This window comes from Neofelis nebulosa, chromosome 3 (assembly GCF_028018385.1).
Source record: "Neofelis nebulosa isolate mNeoNeb1 chromosome 3, mNeoNeb1.pri, whole genome shotgun sequence".
Lineage (NCBI taxonomy): Eukaryota > Metazoa > Chordata > Mammalia > Carnivora > Felidae > Neofelis > Neofelis nebulosa.
Window position 1 is genome coordinate 4050648 of NC_080784.1, and position 20300 is coordinate 4070947.

Consider the following 20300-nt stretch of genomic DNA (forward strand, 5'->3'; position numbering starts at 1 on the left):
GACCAATCCATGGGCTTCATTATTACAGAGCTTTCTCTAAACTCCCCACCCCAAAGCGAGTCCATGATTTCTTTTCCCTGTTTATTCTTATACCTCCTTGTAATTCTAACAAACACACATCATGTTTTTATTTACTTATTTATTTAATGTTTAGTTTTCTTTCCCTCTAGAGTGTGAGCTTTAACAGTATACTATTTTGTAGACTTTCAGTAAGTATTTACTGAATTCACAGTAAATGCATCAATTAATTAGTATAGAGAAGGAAGAGATTAAAGAAAATTCTTGCACTATTAGACAAACAGGCTTTTGACTCTTGCCTGGAAAGCCTCAGATAGAGAGAGGATAACCATTCAGTCACACAGGTCATGTGTATCTGAGCCAGAATAAATATTCCTACGTGCATTTCCACTGAATGTCTTTCTCCATGCCAAGTCTGTATCCTCTATAATCCAGCCTAACAGGTGCATTGAAAATGAGGCAGGGGCTGAACAAGGGAGACACAATTTCATGATTGAGTATAAGACAATTACTCAGCAAGAATATGGGATGAAAGCATTTGAAGAAGTAGCATCATCTCTCCTTATTCTCCAGGCACAACTTGGCTCCTGCCTCATGACAAGCAGGCACTTGTTTAACAACCGACCCAACTGCACCATTCACAAACATTTTACAGGAAAAGCATTCACATCTTCGATATTTCACAAAGAGCCTGCCCCTCAGTATGCACATACTTGATTCAGAAGTTAATTTTAACTTGAATAACTGAGCTCTCTCGACCTAGGGGGCACAGCCAACTTATACATAAAGCATTTATGGTGTGAGTTATTTTTAACTTACACCCAATCAGCCAGCCTGCTGCATAATAGGAGTATTGGATTTTAGTCTGCAAGGAAATTGGAGCTATTCTCCTGAGAATAAAGGCACAAACATGGGCAGTAACCATGGGTGTGGCCCATGCTGTCATCAGGGACTTTTCACGCTGCCATTGTGTCATATTGCCTGGCATTCATAATGAAGATTCTGACACAATATACGACCCTGAAGTGTCTTTAAGTCTTCGATAATGTCAAGTCAGATTGTAATATGGTTGGCTTCATTCTGCTAGTTATGTGTAACCCATGTTAATTTATTGCAAGCTGATAATTCAGCAAAAATGCCACATTCTCTGAATGTGGATATAGATACCATTCTTTGAATAGGATGTAAAATACCCTATATTATGCAGTAGGTTAACAGATTGACACCAGCTGAGGAGAAGCTATCACTTTCTAAGCAGGTCTCTATGAAATCAGAGATTTTTAAGTAGAAGATGCTGTCATGGCTGTTACCATTATTATATTATAAACAGCAAAAAATAAAGATTAGTGTTAAATATACCCGGCAGTGTACGTGATTCACAGGCTAATGTAATACTATTACTAATTAAATGCTTACTATGTGTCCGACACTAGGCTAAGTATCGTCAAAACAGTGTCTCACTTGATGCCATAGTAACTGCAGATATTCAGTAGTGTTATTCCCATTTCACGGATAAGAAAACAGAGTGGAGAAGATTCGCCGGTGCTGGGCATACAGCCAGCAGGGAAGGAGGCAGGGACGGAGCCCCAGTCCTGCTGGCTCAGCAGCCCTGGCCGTTCTTGATGGTGTTACTCTTCTGAAACTGAAAGGTAAACAAGGTTCCCAAAGAGGCGGAACTGATTCCAAAACAAGGGTGAAGTTCCCAGGACACCTCACAGGCCAGGAGAGTGGGAAAGGACTGTTGTAGGGCCAGTCGACAGGGAGCCCGTTTTTACAACTTCAAAGAGAGCGAAGGCATGCAGTGCTTGACCTCTCAAGGCTGTGCAGGCAGGAAACGGAAACAGGCCAGAATCCTAAGGGTTAAGAAAGTCTACGCAGAAGGTTCTCGACGCCCGGGGGGATGCAGGCATGCCGAAGACGCCCGTCTTTCTGTAACTTGGGAGATACCTTCTGCCGCGAACCGCCTCGTGGAAGACACACCACCGCCTCTCCTCGCGGCCTGCCCGGGGTCTGTCCCAGCGCGGTGTTCTCCATGGGCTTCTGCAGCGGGCTCCCTTCTCCCCCCACCAAGGCGCAAGGACTGACCGCTCCTCCGGCCACCACAGGACCCATGGCACAGCCTCCACCTGGCCTGGGTCTGGCTCCCTCACTCCTTGGGGAAATGACACCATTCGACACATCTTTGTATATACACCGTACCCTTGCCTGTATCCCCCAGAGGTACTCAATAAAGGTCGGTTCGGGGCGCTATTTTCTTTGGTTTCTCTGTTCAAATGAAGACTTGGGCGGAAAGACCACGAAGCCAAGAGGAGGTGGTGCCATGGCCTCAACGTCTGTACGTCCACAAATTGACATGTCGAAGCCCTAAGCTCCAGCGTGATTTGGAGGTGCAGCAGGGTTGGATGAGGTCACGAGGATGCGGCCTGTATTGGGATTAGTGTCCCCACAAGAAGACGGACAGGCCACAGCCCTCTCACCTCACTGCCTGGGGAGATGGTGACAAGGCTGCCACCGAAGTCAGGAAGAGAGATAGCCCTTGCCAGGAACTGAATCTGCCAGCGCCTTGATGTAGGATTTCCCTGCCGGCAGAACAGTAAGAAATGAACGCCTGCTGCTTAAGCCACCAGTTGATGGTGCTTTATTAACGCGGCCCAAGCTGTCTAAGACAGCAGTGTTTTCGCATTTGGCTGGTCTAACGCGACCTTTCGTGACGTGAGCCTGTTCTCTCTCAGTGACCCGTCGCTGGAAGTAAAGTCATGGACCGCTATTCCCTCAGGCCCACTGCCTGCCAACTTCCCTAAATAGGCAGAGTAATCATCTACCCCCCCTCTGACTTCAGTATTTTATCACTGGTGACAAATATAGACATAAGGAATATTCATTTGATTAGCACCTGTATCTCTTAATATATTTATATATTCTGATATATCTTGAGAAACCAGGAAGTAAATTAGGTTTGAGCTCTAAAAAAAAGTTTGTCTGGATGATTTTGAATGCTTGTTTTCACACATTCACGATGACACATTTCATTTTCCCTTTTGCCTTAGCTACACCTGAAATAACTCATTTATTTCCTTCTGCTAGATTTTATAGTGTTTTCCTCCTTTATCCACACTGCATTATGTATTGAAAATAAACAGCAGCTGCAGAGTCAGAGGATGATGTTTTGATCCTTGGCCCGAAGCACTTACCAGCTATGTCACCCTGGGGCAAGTCAGTTAACTTAATGTTCTTTCCTGAAGGGTTAGGTCTGTGAGGCAGGTTTGTTGTTAGAACAGATAAAAACCAACACTCTATCCAACACACTTGGCACATCCTAGGCACTCAATATATGCTAACGTTAGCCATACAGAAGTTATTTCATTTTATATTACATCAAATTTCATAAAGTGTTTGCAAAACTTTTATCTCAGAAGCCCATGTATTTAAACATAGACTAATGGGACAAACACCTCCCCATCCCCCCCAAATAACTCACATCGTGCACTATGTAGGGAATCTGCTTCCTGAGGAGGTTGGGTCAGGTCACGACTCGTGGGATTAGGTACCTATACTTGGGGATGGTACATTAATCAAAATCAATATCCTAAAGGTGAGAATACATTTCCATCAACCGTGAGATAACCAAAATGGGTACATAAATGCCATACAAATCAACAAAAGAAAATCACTCTTTAAAAGTATAAGATTAACGGTGTGCATCTAATATTTCTCCCCCAGAAAAGTTATCTTTTAAGCTAATTATTCATGTAATAAAGAGACTTAGTAATCATCTAGGGCTTTTTTCAAGGGATTCTTGCAAGGATACACAATTATGTACCCCCCGCCCCCGACACACACACCCTGCCCAAGACCAGTGTAAAACAAATAAAAACTGTCAAGGACCCTATAATAGGAGTTGGAGGGCAGAGGCCAGTGCACTCGTCTGAGCTCCAGCCAAGACCCAGGAGAAGGAAGTTCAGGCACTGCCCCAGCGTCACCATGGCGACCAGGCTCAGGAAGTAGCAGCAGATACTTTGGAGATGCCCCTGACTAAAGCAAGCTGGAGACTGTTGGGCCACCTCTGCTTAGAAACATCTTCCCAAGCGGAACCTCGTGCTGTTTACACAAAAGGGATTCTATCACCTGGGGGTCTGGGGGCCAGGCCGGGGAACATCCACCTGTGTGTTGTGGAAGTCTGTCCTAATAAAAACAGCACTGATCTTTGTCAAACTGAAATGTGAACCTTTATTAATATATGCATATTTCTTAAACTAGCGGATCATGCAAAACTCAGTATTTCCATTAAATTCTCTAACTCAGAACAACCTTGCTTTATCCAATCCCTTATTATTTTAAAACTTTTTAACTACAGGGGCGCCTGGGTGGCGCAGTCAGTTAAGCGTCCGACTTCAGCCAGGTCACGATCTCGCGGTCCGTGAGTTCGAGCACCGCGTCGGGCTCTGGGCCGATGGCTCAGAGCCTGGAGCCTGTTTCCGATTCTGTGTCTCCCTCTCTCTCTGCCCCTCCCCCGTTCATGCTCTGTCTCTTTCTGTCCCAAAAATAAATTTAAAACGTTGAAAAAAAAATTAAAAAAAAAAAAAACTTTTTAACGACATTTCTTTATTTTTTTTTTTAAACGTTTTTTATTTATTTTTGGGACAGAGAGAGACAGAGCATGAACGGGGGAGGGGCAGAGAGAGAGGGAGACACAGAAGCGGAAACAGGCTCCAGGCTCTGAGCCATCGGCCCAGAGCCCAACGCGGGGCTCGAACCCACGGACCGCGAGATCGTGACCTGGCTGAAGTCGGACGCTTAACCGACTGCGCCACCCAGGCGCCCCAGATTTCTTTATTTTTGAGAGAGAAAGAGAGAGCACAAGTGGGGGAGAGGCAGAGAGAGAGGGAGACCCAGAATCTGAAGCAGGCTCCAGGCTCAGAGCTGTCAGCACAGAGCCCGGCGCGGGGGGGGGGGGGGGGGGGGGGGGGGGGGGTGAGCTCAAACTCATGAACCGTGAGATCGTGACCTGAGCTGAAGTAGGATGCTTAACGCACTGAGCCACCCAGGTGCTCCTCCAATCCCTTATTTTTATGCCATCATCAAACGGCATCTCCCCAAACAACTCTCTATGGGACCAAAAAAAAAGGGGAATGGATTGGAGAGACAGGAAAGTTGGATCAATACATCAAATAAAACTCTCCACTGGGTGTGTACCTCTTTGTGAAGCACTTTGTGACCATTTGACGCTGGTGACCCAGGGGACGAACCTGTGTCCCTGGTGAGGAAGGACCAGCGCAGACAGACTGCTTTCATTTTGTCCCACAACCAATCTTCCACAAAATCACCAATAAGCTGTTTCTTCTGGGCACCGTGTCGTCACGGCTTCTCTGCTAAAGCAATTACACACAATGGTGTGAAACTATCTGCCTAAGGGGAATTCAGAATTATAACCCCACCATTTCTGGAGCAGGGCCACATGCGCTCTCAGCACTCTCCCACACTGGGGGCACTTCGGCGCCGTGGTGAGGGATTAGTTTTAGTGGGAAAAAATGAAACGGCTTTAAAGCACTTTTCTGAGTATGATTTTTGTGCCTGGTCTTTCTTCTACTGAAAACATTTCCATATTCTTTTCAATTTAATTCCTATAATTATTTTGTGAAGTTATCATCCCTTTTCCACGTGAAGGAGTTGAGACAAAGCAGTTCAATGATTTGCCAGAGTCCTTGCAACTAGTGGTTTCGATTCAAACCTGGGTCTTCAGATTTCGAGTTCACGGCTCCCCAGTAAAACCATATCGGCTTTGTTTTACCTCGTTATCAAAATATTTGGCCAGAATTTTTAAGACATAAGGGATATTCATGAACTTTAGGCTAGTAGTCTTGGCTCTATTTAATGTTATTATTTACTTAAAATGTGCCTCAGAATATTAAGTTTTAGAAAATTTGGGATGATGTGAAGTTCTTGGTTGATGTGGAGGAAGAGCACGACCTAAACTCATGAGAACATGTTTGAATTAACAGATTAACACCAAATGGATAAAGTTTTCTCTATTTTAATGTAATGACGGCTTGTTCTAAATATGGAAAATCAGCAACTTCAAGTATTTTTTCATCTGAATTATTCTTTGGTACTTAACATTCCTATTTATATGCAGATTTTGGGATTTGTCTTTGCTTGCCAATGATGTGCACACATTTTATCTTCTTTACGTGCCATCCAAGTCAGACTGCATTCTCCTATCCCTGTACCTTGTTCTCCTGGGAACCCAACTTAGGATAATAATACAGAAGGTAAAATCGTCATCACATTACTGCAGCTAGGCAGAGTCACCCTTATTCTGAACACCACAGATAATATTCCAAATGCTGTAGTATTTCCATCAAAGCAGTTATTATATTCACCATTTCTATGTACGTTATGCAGTTCTAAATTTTCTATTTGAATTTGTAGCATTATGGAGAAGAACATGGCCACATTTTACCCCTTAAGCTGTCTCTGGAATAAAGTGCAGCAATAAGTTCATTTTGGAACCAACATTTCAAGATTCAGACAAGCTCCACTTAGAACGGTCAACATATGGTCGACCTCCATACTGTTTTATGGAGGTTCCTCAAGACAATTAAGAATACAACCATATGATTAGACAATCCCATTCTGAGTATACATCCAAGAGAAACGGCATCACTATCTAAAGAGGTATCTGCACTCCGATGTTCGCTGCAGTCCTACTTACAAAAGCCAAGAAACAGAAACAACACGAGTGTCCGTCAATGGACACGTGGACAAAGAAGCTGGGGTTTATATTTACAGTGGAATATCACTCAGCCATGAGTAAGAAGGAGATCCTACCATTCGCAACAACATGGACGGACCTCAAGGGCATTATGCTTGAGTGAAACCAGTCAGACAGAGAAAGAAAACTACGGTACAGTTTCACTTATACAGGGAAACCAAAACAGCTGAACTCCTAGAACAGAGTGGAATGATGATCACCAGGGAAAAGGGGTGGGGGAAACAGTCCCTGAAAGACTGGGTCAGAAGGTGCAAACCTTCAGCTATAAGATGAACAGGTTCTGGGAAGCTAATGTATGAAATGGATAGTTAACAGTACTGGATTATATTCTTGAAAATTGCTAAGAAAATAGATCTTAAATGTTCTCACCATTCTCCCCCACAAAAAAAAAAAAAAGGTAATTATGTGAGGTGATGAAGGCATTAACTATAACCTTATTATAGTAATTATTTCACAATATATACATGTATCAACATAAAGATTAACATAATTTAAGCCTACTTCTTGAAGTAAAAAATAAGAGATATATTGACTATATATCAATTTGCTGGTTTCATTATAGAAAAATAATGGTGGACTTTGGGAATCACTATTTTGATTCTACTGTTTTGGAGTAAAACATTGATATAATCAGATCCTGACTTGGAAAAGTGAATCCATTAATCCTTTTTTTTTTTCTTTTTTCCCAAAAGAATGGCTACAAAATAAAGTTGCCTTAGGGCTAACTTCATGTACTATGTTTAATTTAAGGACTCGGCAGCGTAATTGTTTTTTTGACTGTAGAAATTCCTTAGAACTGTTCTACACATCATCAAATCATCACGTGATGCTAAGCTTGGGCTGTCTGTAAAATCAGAGTATGGCTCATCCATCGAGTTCTTGGCATCACGGATAACACCAGCAGTCTGGGGTACACGCTGAGAAGGTGCCGTTGAAAGATCTGTCATTCACAGGCAGCAGCGTGACCTCAGGGAAGGACCTCAAGACATCTAAGCTTGTTTTCACTTTTGCAAAATAGAGAAGTGAAACCACATAAATCAGAGGATCAGCTTCTGGCTTCCTTCCTTCCATGCGGTGATCTAGCCAGACATTCCTGAACAAGTGCCTGTTCCATATCCACACAGAAGTTCATTTAAACATACGAGGTCATGAAGGATACAGTGAAATGGGGGCGGGGGTAACGAGTGATGCTGAAGCACGTTACAGAATCCAGCATAAAATACCCAGTCCGCATCCAATAAATACAGGATCCTACACAAATGTAAAGCCATGACCATAAATGTGACATAATCCTGCTTCTCTCCTTGAATCACCTCTGGTGCAGTGTAGGGGACCTTACATCCAGGAAAGGTCCCAATTTAGAGCAGGTGTTATGGACAGCACTGGTTTGGACAAGAAAGTATGCGGTTACCCCATGTATGACAGGAGAAAGGAAACAGTCACCTGTTCGTAGACTGGATAAGACCATCTATATCTTTATCATTTCAGTGTAGGGCGAACAGGGAAGCCATACCTAAAAGGAAATCCACTCTATTTCTAATTTAAGGCCATGAAGCTGACCTTTAAAAGAGTATGAAAGTACAGTCGTTAATGAGAAATCTATACGAAAAATAACTCTTCTCAATTTTAATTTCTCCATTTTCTTGCAGATCTTCTCAGTGGAAATGCTGTTTTTCTTCTACTTTGAATAAACCGGTCTCTGAGGTGAGTCCAGCCAGTACAGAGCACCGTTTATAGTTTGCTCTGAAAGCTACAGACCAGTGACTGCCTGTGCCCTGTTTCCCTAATTAATGGCTGACGGTCATTGGAAACAAGCAGCTCTCTTGAAGACACTGGGACCCTGAGTTATGGCAAAGTTCTACGTGTAAAAATAATTAATCTTTGCTTCACTAAAATCTCTCAAGAGAGGAAAAGACAGTGTGGGGGTCGTGTCCATAACTGTCCTCCACGGTCAGGACTGAGTGTCCCTCACCAAGGTGCTGAGCAAACAGCTTTCAGCAATTCCCCACCTTCTCTCTCTTCTTCCTCTTCCACCTGTTTTCTTTGATTATCTGAATTTAAAGACTTCTCCCTTCTAAATATGAAAAAATTTAGGGTCAAATTTTAGTGATTTCTTTGCTCAGTGCTGCTGCTTCTTTTTGCTTACAAAGATGTTCAGTGCATTCAGGCCATTGAACACTGAGTTTGTTTGAACTGTTTTGAAGTATTTCAATACCTTGTATTTAGATACAACTAAAGTACATAAGAGTGCTGGACACAAACTGGCCAGAATAAATTTGTGTTGCATGAATGGTGAATGGACACAATAACACATTTTTATCCAAAATTACAAATACTCTTATTTTGCCTTATTTTGCCTCTCTTATTTTGAAATGGAATATAACAAAATATAAAGCACCAATTTTAAATGTGGTAAGTCTCAAAAAAATCTTTTATAAATGCCAGTAGGAAGTTTAGTCATCTAGTGATCCCTATGAAAACGGGATAATGTACTTTGTAGAAGTGCTTGGCACACAGATATTAGACCTTGCATCTGATAAGTGAATTTGGAGCCTGGTTCCTTCACATAAAAGGCAATAATAATTACTGTTCAGAAGGATAATAAAAACTATTTTTTCTAATACGTGTAAAACTTTCTTACACGTGCCTAATAAATATTAGTAATCATCTATAATTATCATATACAAAGTGAGAGATGTTGGGGAAAAAAGACCCCAGGGCAGGGGTACCTGGGTGGCTCAGTTGGCTGAGTGTCCGACTTCAGCTCAGGTCATGATCTCACGGTTGTGAGTTCAAACTCTGCATCAGGCACTCTCTACTCTTAGTACAAAGCCCACTTCAGATCCTCTGTCCCCTTCTCTCTCTGCTCCCCTCCTCCCTCTCTCTTTCTCTCTCTCTCAAAAAAAAAATAAATAAATAAACATTTAGCACTTTATTTTTTTTAAGTTTATTTATTTTGAGAGAGAGTGCACACATGCACATGAGCCTAGAAGAGGCAGAGAGAGACAGGGAGAGATAGAATCCGAAGCAGGCTCTACACCATCAACACAGAGCCCCCATGTAGGGTTCGAACTCACAAACTGTGACATCATGATCTGAGCCGAAGTCAGACACTTAACTGACTGAGCCACCCAGGCGCCCCTGAAAAAAATAAACGTTTTTTTAAAAGCCCACTTGGAAAAAAACATATAAATTCTAGACTGTTCAGTGAATTGAAATTTAGTGTCACTCCTACAAGATGTCCCTAGGTCCAGACTTCTCAATTTAAGGAACAAACTTATATCTTAAGCATTCTGGGTGAAACTGTAGCATGGTACAGATTCTGACATGCTATAAAAATGGAGGTTACTATAAAGCTATAGTAATCAAGACAGCTCCATACTGGCCAAACTGACAGATAAAATGGAACAGAACAGAGAGCCCCAAGACAGACCCACAAATATAGTCAACTGATTTCTGTTTGACAAAGGAGCAGAGGCAATTCAATGCAGAAAAGACAGACCTTTCAGCAGACGGTGCTCAACAACTAGATGTACACACGGAAAACACTGAATCTAAACACAGATCCCACATCCTTTGCAAAAATTAACTCAACATGGATTACAGACCTAAATGTAATATGCAAAAGTATACAATGCCCAGAAGGCGACAGGAGAAAATCTAAGAGACCTTGCATCTTGCAATGACTTTTTAAATGCAACAATATTGGTATGATCTATTAAAAAAGTTGAGAAGGTGGACTTTATAAAAGTTAAAAACTTCTGCCCTGTGATACATTAAAAGAATTAGAAGGCGAGCCACAGATGGGAGGATAATATCTGCAAAATATATATCTGATGAAGAACTTTTATTCAAAATATACAAAGACTCTTAAAACTCAACAATAAGAAAACAGACAAACCAATTAAAATGAGCAAAAACCCTGGACTGGCATCTCCCCAAAGATACACAGGTGGCAAACAAGCATAGGAAAAGACACTCCAAGAAAATGTCAATTAAACAACGAGATACTATTATGTGCCCATTACAACGAGCAACATGCTGAATGCCCATAACACCAAATACTAATGAGGATGTACAGTAACAAGAACTCTCGTTCACTGTTGGGAATGCAAAATGGTACAGCCATTGTGGAAGACATTTGGGCGGTATCTTACAAAACCAAGCATATTCTAAGATCCAGCAACCACACTCCTCAGTATTTACCCAAAGGAGTTGAAAACATGTCCACACAAAAACCTGCATGTGGATTTTAGCAGCAACTTTATTCATAACTGCTAAAACTTGGAAGGAAAGAAGACGTCCTTCAAAAGATGATGGATAAACTGTAGTCGTTTCAGACAAGAGAATATTATTCAGCACTAAAAACAAATGGCCATCAAGCCATGAAAAGACAGGGGCAAAACTTCCATGTTACCAAGTGAAATGAGACAATTTGAAAAGGCTACTTACTGTATTATTTCAACTATATGACATTCTGGAAAAGGTAAAAATATAACGAGTAAAAGGACCAGTGTTTTTCAGGGGTTAGTGGGGAGAGGATAAACAAGTGGAGAACAGGAGTTTTTATGGCAATGAAACTATTCTGTATGAACTATAGTGGTGGCTACTTGACATTGTCATTATTCAGATATGTAGCATACACAACACTAAGAGTAAACCGTACTGTCAACTATGGACTTGGGCGGGGGGGGGGGCGCCTGGTGGCTCAGTCGGTTGGGTATCCGACTTCGGTTCAGGTCATGATCTCACAGTCTGTGAGTTCAAGCCCCGTGTCGGGCTCTGTGCTGATAGCTCACAGCCTGGAGCCTGCTTCAGATTCTGTGTCTCCCTCCCTCTCTCTCTGCCCCTCCCCTGCTCATGCTCTGTCTCTATCTCAAAAATAAAAAAATAAAAAAATAAAAAAAACTATGGACTTGGGTTGATAATGAGGTGCCATGTTGATTTGTAAGTTATAACAAAAGTACCGCTCCAGAGAGGGCTGGTAATGATGGAAGAGGTTGCATGTGTGTTTGGGGGTAGGTGGGGGTGCGGTGACATGGGAACTCTCTGTACTTTTCCACACAATTGTCCTATCACCTAAAACTTTCCTTAAATAACTGTTTATTAATTACAAAATGACAACCAAGGAAAACAACACCAAAGAAAAAGTAAACAAATATAGAGATTAGCAATGCAGATGTAAACAGAAATGCATGTCAGCTCATAAGAGAATCTTCACTAATACTGTTTATTTATTTCAATTAGCTCCTTCCTAAATAGCATAACTAAACTTGAAGTTAGCTCCCAAACTGAGTTTTAAAAATATAATGTGAAGGGGATTTTTATTCAAGTTGTTCTAAAACTGCTTATTGGTCCAAAAGCAAAATAAAAAAAGACAGGAACGAAATAAACAAAAGGCTAAGGGTATGATCCTTGTGATACTGAAAATATCAACCATGTGAAACAGTCTCTGAACTAAAGCCCTCCTTTAAAAATTTGTGAAGGGCACTGGAAAAACTAAGAAGAAGAGTACAGATGTAGGAGAGAAAAAGAGATTAAAATTCCTAAGCAGGCCATGCGCAGTAATCAGATACAGAGTGTAGACATTTGAGATCCTGATTTACACAAACCACAAATTAAAGATAATTGGTGGGGGGGGCGGGCGCCTGGGTGGCTCAGTTGGCTAAGTGTCTGACTTCAGGTCACGTCATGACCTTGCAGTTTGTGAATTTGAGCCCTGCGTTGGGCTCTGTGCTGACAGCTCAGAGCCTGGAGCCTGCTTCAGATTCTGTGTCTCCCTCTCTCTTTGCCCCTCCCCCACTCATGCTCTGTCTGTGTCTCTCTCTCTGTCCCTGTCTGTCTCTCTCTCTCTCTCTCAAAAATAAATAAATATTTTTAAAAATTTAAAAAGATAAATTGGGACAACTCTGAAGAAATATACATATTAAGAAATTAATAAATTCAATTTTGTTTGGTGTTTTGAAAGTGTACTATCCTCATGCTTTATATAAAAGGTATGCCAGACTGTCTATGTATCTACCTATCTACACACTTCTATATGTTAACTATTTACAAATAAAATAATGTGATGTCTGGTATTTGCTTTAAGATACCTGGAGGAGGGAGGGGGGACTGTGACAAAGTGAACAGATAAAATACAAATGATGGAATGGAGAACACAGCGGTTCTCTTTACAGCTCTCTCCACTCTTCTGTGTATTTACAATTATCCACAGTAAATAAGTTAGTGTTAAATAATCCAATGAGTGAAATACTATCAATTTAAAAAGTGTTATCTCACCTTAATTGTGGACCATACACTATGTGTTAATATCATATGGTGCATTTTAAGGACCATCTTAGTAAAAATGTGACTAATATAACCATTCCTAACCCACCCATACAATGAGAAAATAACAACAATCAAACAACTCCACACTCCGGTTTAAACTGTAGGATCTGTGCTCCGACATGATTTTGGGGCACATGTAATGAGTTTCTGGGAGCTGCAGACCTTCCCTCCCCCTTCCATGCCCCTTTACTCCTTCACGATTATCCTTAAGTCAACCACAGATTTTTTTTTTTTTTTTTTAACGTTTACTCATTTTTTGAGAGACAGAGAGCACGAGTGGGGGAGGGGCAGACACAGAGGGAGACAGAATCCAAACTGTCAGCACACAGCCTGACGCGGGGCTCGAACACATACACCGTGAGATCATGACCCGAGCTGAAGTCAGACACTTAACCGACTGAGCCGCCCGGGCACCCCAGCCAATCACAGAATGTTTTAAGTTCAGTGCCAGAGAGGTAAAACTAGTCAAAGAGTAAGACCCCCCAAAATGATCTAGTTAACTCTTGCATTGCCCTTCCCACATATTACACTAGCTTATGCCATTTGAAATGCCAGCATCTCCTTTGGATAAAACATTTAGGAAAAAAGTGTATGGCAAGACATTAGAAGTAGTTATAGATTGTTTCTTCCAGATGGCCAAGCATTGTGCCTTCACTTTATACCATTTCACTTTTCTTCTCAGAAAGAAGCCATTTCCCACTGAATATCTCCCTCACATCCAGTGGAGGATAGTTCATCCCAGAGGGCCAGTGACATGAAGTGTCTCTGGCACAGTCACTACCCACTCACTGCAGGAACAATAATTCCTCATCAATCAGCTAAAAAAAAGAAAAGAAATCCCGGGATCTCTAAAAGAGATTATTTGCTCCAGCATTTTACACGGATAAAATTAAATAAGGTTGCAAATAATCAAAATGAGCAATTAAATAATAAGGATGCTATAATATATGAACGCCAAGTACTAATATACTATACATAATATTTTAGTGTAGTGGGAAGGAGGGTAAGTAGAGTTCTTGCATTAGGAAACATACACTAATGTAAACTTAAAACACAAACCTCAAATTTGCTAGGCTTGGATGAAACATTCAAGAACACCTTTCTACAGCCTGTGGACAGACTGTTACAGTGGTGATTAGGGGTTTTCCACTAGGGACCCCGCAGAGTGACTGTCTGAATCAGGTCAGGGATGCCTTCCGAACAGGCTGTCAGTAACCACACACCCAAACTAACCAACATTTGCAAGCTTTGAGATTAGCCAGATTTGATTCAAGGTCATCCCTGTGATAACATCACTGCTAATCTCAACATGGATTTTATTTGCCTACTTTCTGTTGAGAGGTGAGTGGAGCTGTGTGAAAGCGAACTGGGAATTACAGACAGCCAGAAGCTCATGTCACCTGGGCCACGGCTTATGCCGAGGGACCTTGACCATGTTTTCTTATTACATGATGCAGTTCAATTTCAAAAAAAATAAATCTAAAATAGCCCTATTTTTATTTTGCAAACTACGTATTTTGAGGCCATTAAGTAGGTGATTTACTCACATACAAAAATTTTTAAAAATAAATATCACATCCCTTTTAAAAAAGGGGGGAGGGGGCACCTGGGTGGCTCAGTCAGTTAAGCATCTGACTCTTGATTTCTTTCACCCCAGGTCACGATTTCATGGTTGGTGAGTTCAAGCCCCCTGTCAGGCTCTGTGCTGACAGCATGGATCCTGCTTAGGATTCTCTCTCTCTCTCCCTTTCTGTGCTCCTCCCCCTCTTGTGTGCACAGGTTTTCTCTCTCTCTCTGTCTCTCTCTCTCTCTCTCTGTCTCTCTCTCTCTCAATATATAAACTTAAATAAAAAACTTAAAAAAACTAAATAAATATCACATCCAAATAAAACAGAAATCAGACACATTATGTGTGTGTGCGTGTATGTGTGTGTGTGCATGTTGGGGGGTGTACATGGGGAGGGTGCCGAGGGCTGAGGCTCAGTATCTCGATACCTCTGTGACTTCTCTTCTGGATCACACATGGGAACATCACTTATCACATCTGTTTCAATAGAGAGAAGGTTAGGAACTTACAGTGTGTAGTTTATAATTTCCCAGGGCATTTCAAAATTGGTATTTCAAAGTAAAATGTTCGTGATCTACTCGGATAAAGTTGAGAGTAGAAACACTTCTATATGGTAAGTACGATCAGTGCCCACAGTGTGGTTTCTGTCCTAAGAAACACAAATAGAATCTACAGGTATGGTCACCAAGTGCCCACTGTATCAGGCACTGGGCTAAGTGTTTTATATGAAGAGTGATAAATGGTCAAAATGGTCTAACAAGGCAAGTACTATCATCACTATTTCAGAAATGAAAAAATTAGCTCAACTTTATCTTATCTGTAATAATTCCTCTTGGTTTAAGAAATATACAAGGCAGTTTTGTGATAAAACAACAAATGACACGACAGAGTATGTAACTTGAACACTGTTGAGAAGAATCTGAATCTGTAACTTGCGTGGCTTCAGGACCCAGCACGTTCCCCTTGAAGGTGCGTTCTGAGGTCACCTTTCATTCATCCCTCCTCCGCTTCTCTGGCATGGCCGTGGCCACCCAGGCCCTGAGCTGGGTGCCGGGACCCAGGCGCACTCACTAACAAGTCGATCGCTACCTGTGGATGGCCAGGCTCCATCCAGATCAGACCTCACACCGACTTCGCAATTCATTCCGTTAAGAGTCTCTTAGACATCCGGCGGCTCCTGCTGTAGCTACTTACTGCTGTGAACATTGCGCTAAGTTGTTTCTTCTCGCTTCCGATTTTTACACCCTTCATGTCTCAGTGCCCTGGGGCACACCCCTTCACACCCTGCCCATGCTGTCTGCCTTGCACCGGTGGGATTTCTGTGATGTCTGCCACTTCCAGGCCACCATGTCCCCAAAGAAAGGGGCTCAGGTAAAATGCTCTTTATGGACTTGTCAGCTCCAACGTACCGCATTTGACCCAGAGCCACCTGACATTTACACTTGAATAAACATTTCAGAGAATGAACTCTCCCGAGGAAAACCTGGAAAGTCTGACTCATGGCCCATATGCCTCCCCTGGTAGGATATTTTCAGGCCTGCAGACCTGAATGTGCATCACAAAAATACTGCTGCAGGATAGAGAGGTGCTCCTTCAGAAACTTGAAGACTCATGTGCTTTGGCGTTTATTTCTTAAAGATATGTGATCCCATGTGCCATGTGAGCACCTGAATTTGCCTTCTTTAAAACACCAAAGCTGATATTAATGCTGATCTAATCTAAAGAAGGTTTACAATATTAAAATTCTTCTCCGGGAGCAAGTATCCATTTATTGTATACAGAGACTATGCCAGATAGACAGAGAGCTAGGTATCAGTAGATACACATCGTAACCTAGTCCAGTCCACATACTGTGCTGAGTAAACTCGCCCGGTCGATAAATCAGTACTATTGACCAAACGTTTATTCCATGACAGGCATCACACGTTCTGGGCAGACAAGCAAGCACAAGCTAAGGCCTCTTATCAAGGAGCTTCTATTCTAGGAGAAACAAAAACACAAATGGACAAATATCTCTCATTACTGACAGATTCTAGACAAGTGATAAGACAGGGTGAAGAGGAGGACCGTTTTTCTTACATCTGTGAGGTGGGCTAACTTAGCTAGGGTGTTGAGTGAGAGAGTGGTGGAGGACAGGATGCTATTGTCAGCTGGATGAGAAGGCAGGCACGAAGATCCATTCATTCACTCGCTCGTCCAATGTACATCCCCTGAGTCTCCACCACGTCTCCGGTACCATCCTAGTGGGAGCGTTAACATTAAAATGTATCAAAATGTATGTATGTGTACAAACATAGCACACACATATATACATATAGGTATATATACACATACACATAACATACATACGTATGTATAATTACTAAATAATGACCAGAGGTAAAAAACTAAAACTGGAAGGGGATTGGAGGCGGAGGGAGAAAGTGTGTGTGTGTGTGTGTGTGTGTGTGTGTGTGTGTGCGCGCGCGCACGCGCGCACATGCGCCAGTGCACGTGGGGGCTCAGAGACCTGGATGAACGTGAGCACGGATAAGGTACGAACGTTCACGACCGAGAAGGGGCCCAGACCCAGGGCGGAGGTGGGGGCTCTGCCGCCTCAGGCGGCGATGCTGCCACTGCTCCCGGACAGGCTGTGTGAGGCTGGCCGGGGGCGGAGGCGCGGAGGGCTCCCGGTGGAACACCCAGGGAGCGGGTGCGTGCGCAGGGCACATGTCAGGAACACAGCGGCACGCGTGTGTCTGGGATTGAAGCGGAGGTCCAGACAGAGCCTGCAATCACGGAGTCAGCGGCAGAGATGGAAGAAAGGTCCCACGGGGTGGATGTCGCCCCTGGCCGCCCCTGAGGAATGACACACGGGAAGAGCAGGCTGTGGGTCGAACGGGCTCGTGCCAAGTGCCGGGTGCGCTGCAAGTTCAACACAAGTCGAGGCGCGGCAGAGGGGGAAGACGAACAAATGCGTTTGGAATGCAGGGAGCACAGCACAGACCCTAGGACCAGGTCTCAGAGCCTTTGCAGGCTACACGCAAAGTGCCGATCTCTCTGCGCCCGAGGGAACTGGTAGCCCTGAGCAGCACGCTACCTGGCCATCTTGGGGGGGTGTCAAGAGGGGCAGAGAAGACGCCGTGTCATGTCAGTTTTACAGGATGATCTGGAACTTATTCAAAGAGGAGAAAGGGAAGTTTGGAGAGCAGAGGGGGCCAAGGCAGAAAGGATACTCATAACAGACTAATCAGCACGGAAAAAGGCACGTGGCCTTGTCTGGGAATGTGCATGCGTGTGCGTGTGGGTGTACACGTGTGATTGTTGCCAAGGTGGAGACAATGATATTGGAGAAGCAGAGAGGGCCTTTAGGACACTGTCAAAAAAAAAAAAAAAAAAACAGTCGTCTTATAGATGCAACAAACCTTTGAAGACTTTCAAATACAAGCAAGATCTTAATTATAGTGCTATAATGCAGGACTGGCAACTTAATGTCCTTTATCGAAAACACTTAATGCCCAAAAACAAATGCTGAGTAACAAAAAATAAAAAAGGATTGCTCAAATTGTCTGGTATGCTCAGCCTCATTTTAACAAAGCACATTCCACCTAAGCCTTTTAATACAGTGAGGTTAATATAAAAACCAAGAAAAACACAAGTCTGGCTTTATATTATTCTAATTAGAACTTACAGATACAGAGGATAACATTAGTAGCATGTCTGTTTATTTGGTTTTGTTACCAGATTAAAAAAAATATATTATTTTGAAGGATGATAATCCTGGAGAAAAATGTTTGTATACTTTACAAGAACATCCAAAATAGAGACTTTAGTTTGTTTGTTTGTTTCATTTACAAAACAAATGAAAGCCAGAAATGAAGTTATTCATTCAACTAAAGCAAGTGTTAGCAAGCCACTGTGATGCAAAAAGCAGGCAATGAAAAACAAAAATTGGGTCAAAATCTGCCATAAATAATTTTTGTGTGACTGAACATAAGGAAAATGGCCCTTTGGTGGTGGGTGGGATAGATGGTATCTACACCCTATTCTGAGCACATGCAACATGGCCGGCTGCAGGTGGATTACAGCCCAATCAGCAAACGCTTCATTTTCCAATAGGATTCTTTTTTCATTTCACAGAAATTACAACTGTAATCATTACAGTTACCTAATGCATTTGATATTCTTCTAACTCTATTCTACCTCTTTGCAGACGAGTCAGTCCTTCTGAGAAGTACGCAAAGCTGTAACTAACACTCTTCCCAATGTCAGAAACCTACAAAGGTTTGTGGAACATTTATGCATGCATTTGCACAAGAAAAAAAGCTGCAAAGATTTTCTTGGGGCTGGGGGTGTATGGAAAATTTCTTACGTGCTAATTACCAAACTTGAATGTTTACTTGAAGCTGAGGTTTTCCCAGGTACATAATGAAAGTATCTTGTTTGGATGTCACATGGCTTATTCAGTTTTATATGCCTTTCAGTTTGACAGATGAAACTATAAAATAGGTGATTTAAATAAGCAAACTGAATTCCCTGCAACCATTCTAATAATAATTGCAGCACACAATGCTTACAAAATATGGTTCTTTCTGTCTGCAAAACACTTTACTAATTACCCAGTTTGTTAATCTTAGCTTATCTCCTTGATTTGCCATGTATATTCACATATGTATCTTAAAACACAACTTATTTTCCTTCTCTGGCATAAACTTCCACTTAGCACATCTCTCCATATGCTGTTTCTTTATAAAAATAATGTAAATGCACTGAATTCTAGGGATATGATCAAGTAAGCATGACATCAAAAAATATAATAATTTGCTGCGATTAAATTACCTGATTTACTTCAATTACTGTGATGATTACTTGGGATGGATTTGTAACAAAAGAAAATTGGTGAACACTTCTGAAGTCAATATATCATCGCTACATTTCTTTGATGACTTATAGTAAGGCTATTCCATTTTGCAGGCAAGACAGCAGAGTAAGGGGAAAAAATCGTCCATTTCAAACCTAAGTATATACGGTCAAACTAGAAGTAAAAGATAGGACATTTTGAAAAAAAATCAGTAAGAATTTGTAAAATATATTTTACTCTTTATTATTTGAAGTAAGTTTTATTTCCATAACTTAAATTCCCTTATTTTAAGATTATTATAATTCCTTTGAATCCCCATGAAAATATCCAATCAATTGTGGGATTACGAATGAGGACATTTCATCAGTTTCTTGGCCTTCTATGTATAGGTCATTTAAGCTGCAGGATTTACTACTGCAAGCAGCCTGAAAGACCCAACAGGTCATGGGGTTCTGGGGATGGGGCCTCACACCTTTTCTATTCAGGGCAGCCACCTGCCCGCTATTCTTGTCCATGCTATGTGTGTCTGCAGAAACCAGAAGTTACTTTATTTATTTTTTTGACAGAAATCTATCAGCTAAAACTTAGAGAAGGAGAGGGACAGAGACAGAGACTGGTTCTACAAAAGGCCCTTTGAAGACAGGGCCTTCATAAAATTTCATAAAATTTGAAATTTCATAAATAAAATAATAATAATAATAATTCAAAATAATAATAATTCAATAATAATAATTCAAAAATAAAATTTCATAAAATATGAAAACATTCGG

At 41.8% G+C, this 20300-nt stretch overlaps 1 protein-coding gene and 1 long non-coding RNA gene across 6 annotated transcripts in view; one reads left to right on the plus strand and one right to left on the minus strand.

The window, feature by feature from the left end:
• The window catches only part of CSMD1 (CUB and Sushi multiple domains 1), a 2016488-nt gene that overhangs the window by 645924 nt on the left and 1350264 nt on the right, over positions 1–20300 (minus strand). The window lies entirely within an intron of this gene.
• Positions 1093–20173, plus strand: LOC131506327 (uncharacterized). The gene is made up of 4 exons (XR_009258868.1): positions 1093–1276; positions 8440–8494; positions 18883–18953; positions 20097–20173. It is a non-coding gene; the product is annotated as an uncharacterized LOC131506327 (long non-coding RNA).